We start from the raw sequence: 3938 nt of genomic DNA on the forward strand, positions 1-3938 counted from the left end.
CTCTAGACACTGGGTTTGTATATGCAATGAATGACAAATTTTAGGAAATGCAGTAGATACATTTCTTGATTCTTCTTTAAGACAGTTAATGAACAGAAAAAAAAACTGTTAGGACTTGCCCAAGATCCACAGGGCACCTTAGGAGGATGCTGAAGAGAGCCCAGCTGTTGGGAACATTGTTGTGGGAAGAGCCACAGCCTCACAGGGTCTCTGCTGCCTGGGCCTTGCTGGCCTCAGGAGTGTGGTCGCCTTGGGTGAGGTTGCTTGATCAGCATCCTTGGAAGTAACCAGTGGGTTGTGTCATACAAGGGGAGGATGCTGGATACCCCAAAAAGAAATTAAAGAAGTAATGTTGGTGTACAGCCATCAGAATAAGCATTTATTGTTCAATATGAAATGGAAACTACCATTCTTGGAAAAATGGGCTGTCCCAAGTTGAGAGAACTGCAGGAATGTAAAAAAAGAAATTATTCACCTTGATGGTCTCAATGCCCACACAAATATAACTTCCCTGGCACCAAAGGTGGTTGAGGAGTAAAAACTTGTTCATCTTCCAAAAGGAAATGCAGTAGAACAGATGTTGTACTATCTGCAGAACTGCTGTGATTTTATTGTCAGGAAAAGAAAAACAAAAAAATCCAGCAGAGATCCACTTCCTTTTAAAGGAACAGAGATTGACAAAGTTCAAGCACTAATGGCATGGATAATTACACTGAGTTATGGAGTGAAGATATTCCTGACAAGGTGCAGGGTTCTGTTTTAATCCTGCTTGCTAGAAATCCTGATAATTTGGAAGAATTACTGTTGAATGAAAATGCCCTCTGCGCACTAGCAAGAGTCTTAAGAGAAGCCTGGAAGCAAAGACTTGGTTTTCTACCAACATAATTTAGATCTTTCTTTTTTTTTTTTTTGCTTTTCTGGCTTTTCTCAGTTTCATGGAGCACTCACTCATTGTAACACTGACTCTCACTGACGGTAGGTTTAAAAGACAAGCGTTGTGGCAAACAGGACATTTCTAAGAAGAATAAAGCTGTTGATAAAGGCCTTGGAAAAAACCAAACCTTGAAAAAGGATTATGAAAAAAATTTAAAATTTACCCGGAGCCTGTTGTAAAACAGGAACAGCAATTGCAAGTTGTTTATTTGCTTCTCGATCTGGCTGAAGGTACTCACGCGGTACTGAAGATGAGGAATAAGAATGCAGCTCACACATTGGTGAAGGGCTCCTGAGCAGGACAATTTTGAGTTTCTTATTCTAGTTGCAATGATTTTAAAGTAATTCAGCATTTTATGGAGAATAAAAATGATGGTGGATACTGTTGAAAAACTGGGCAAACCAATACCATGTGAGCGCAAAGATTTACTGACCATCACTCTCGGGTTTTACTAAACCTGTCCTGTTACACCGGACTGAGGAATAAGATAGTATAAATTGGACTTCTTCCAAAACTCACTGCACTACTAGGCAACAAAAACTACAAACAAACATCAATATGTATACTTTACTGCATGCATATGGATAATTGGTTTAAGACAATGTCTGCATACACTCACTGTATATCACCCATAATAAATATGCCCTTTGAATATTCACAAGAACACATTAATTTGGAACTCATTTCTCTCTCAGTGTGTTAATCTTGCTGCCAACAAGGGGAATGGACAGCTAATCTGTGAAGAAAATGGGCTGAAGGTGCTCATGAAAAGATCTGTGAAATTTGAGAAGCCACTGCTGACAAAGCTCATCAGTAATATTTCCCAGTGTGATGGACCAGCTGAAAATGTGTGTATTGGATTATTTTGGGGATGTTGCAGCCCAGAATCCTGCTGATGAAGAGGGGGAGTTTGTGATCAAATTTTTTAGAACTCCGGCAAAACTGACCATCCCAGACTTGGACTGGGAACTGGTTCTTAAGGAGTACAAGTTGGTTCCATACCTCAAAGAAAAACTAAAACCAGGTACTTCCGAAGATGACCTTGTTTTGGAAGTGGCTGTAATGTACAGAACCGTATCTGTGGATGATTCTTGTGCTCCATTGCTAGCTAAATCTGGGATAACCCGTGCCTTTACTGAATTACCAAATGCTCAACAAGAAAATGATGAATTTGTGTGTCAGTCATTTATGTCTTCTACCAGATGTCATAATCAAGAAAGCATAGGCTCCAGCATATCTCATAGATCTGATGCATGACAAAAATAATGAAATCTGAAAAGTCAGTGATAATACACTAGATATTATAGTGGAATATGATGATCGCTGAGCTAAAAAATCAGACAGAAAAGTTTTTCGGACATAACTCTCAGTAGCTGGAGATAGTAGTGTCATCAGATGGATAAGAGTGAGCAGTACTTGTATGATGATGATCACATTGAGCCATATATCCATGAAGAAGGTGCCTTCCAAAGACCTACCCTTTTCTACAGCTTATGTGGATAAATTGCACTGAAAGAGCCATAAGTTTAGATTTCTTCAATGACTATCCCCTTCAGAACTGAGATACAGTTTTACAGCATTCATTTCCTGGCAGTCTTGGAATACCTGACTTCGGCCAACCAATTGATTTTCTTTCTTTCTTTTTTCTTTTTTTGGTACCAGGGATTGAACTCAGGACATTGTGCTTACAAGGCAGGTGTTGGAACCACTGACCTAAATCCCTGGCCCTCAGCCAATTGATATTATTGGATGCTCTGCCACAGGTTAAGGATTCTACCTAGAAGAGCCTTACTCTGCCATGGCTATGACACAATAAATCATCCCTTTCTGTGTATACTCACAGATTAGAAGAAACATGCATGGTTTGGTTTAACTTTGACTTTGGCCTAATAGGGCATGTTTATATTATTGTGGGTCTGTGTTTCTTATTTTTCTGCTATTTGCTTCAGATTAATTCCAGCCTTTTTTGTCTTCGGTTGAGTACAGTTGATGCTAACCCTGTTCACTCATCCAAACCACATCTTGATGCTGCATAACATTCCCCATGAGACTCAAAAGTGAAAGCAGAAATGCTATTAGACTGGAAAACAAACAATACACTATACACATAAAGTGGCAGGTCTGACCCTGGGAAACAGAGTGGGCTTCCACCTGGGAAATCTGGACCTGCAATTCTGTCCTTTCTATGTTTTCCTTTTTTGTTCACTCTCTGTATTTCTTTTTAAAAGTCCACAAGGAAGATCTTAAAGACATGTCATAGTCTTAAATGATGATAGGTAACTTACTGTCTGTGCCCTTACTACTTCAATTTTAGTTAACATTTCATGAACTTGGGACCAATTTTACATGGAAAATTATAAAAGATTTAGTGTGCTCTGTATTCCTCTACATGTAAGTTAAAGAGGAAAGAGTCAAGACTTCATACTTGGTTTTATGATGAACAAGGAAAATAAACAAAGGTCTTATCTAGTAATCTATATCTTTATCTCTTTCTTCTTTTATTATTGTTTATAAGTCTATAGTGTTAACTAGAAAACAGTTATTCAGTATAGCTTAAAGTATTAAAGGAAATACTGTTATGATGTCTATAAGAAAAAGGTACTAACCAACAACCCCTAGGGAAAATTCTAAGTGATTATTGAATTTATAGACTAATAAGTAAGAAAATGATTCTTATAATTCAGCATGTCCAATGCATCTAAGAGTGCACTACATTTAATGTAATTGTTTTGTATGTTCTATGTATTTTCTTGTCTACTTATCTGCCTGTTAATCTGTTTTTAATAACTGGTTAAAGTACTTGCAACTGCTTCAATTAAAAAAAATGAACTAAAAAAATTTCTTCAAACTCTCGAAAACAGAATGGCCCCTGGGCTCATTTAATCAACACTTTTATATGTCTACTATATACTAGGCTCTGTACTCTATAAGTACAAGTACAAATATACAAAATAATATTAGCTAGTTTTTCTTTTTAAATAATACCCTATACTTGCCTATAATT

The 3938-nt window shown here is 37.4% G+C and overlaps 1 pseudogene; it reads left to right on the plus strand.

Annotated features, from left to right (window-relative positions):
• Positions 1-308: 308 nt before the first annotated feature.
• Positions 309-2750, plus strand: LOC104854256 (annotated as a pseudogene).
• Positions 2751-3938: the final 1188 nt, after the last annotated feature.

The sequence above is a fragment of the Fukomys damarensis genome, unplaced genomic scaffold, assembly GCF_012274545.1.
Source record: "Fukomys damarensis isolate Sample0158 unplaced genomic scaffold, DMR_v1.0_HiC HiC_scaffold_27, whole genome shotgun sequence".
Taxonomy (NCBI): Eukaryota; Metazoa; Chordata; class Mammalia; order Rodentia; family Bathyergidae; genus Fukomys; species Fukomys damarensis.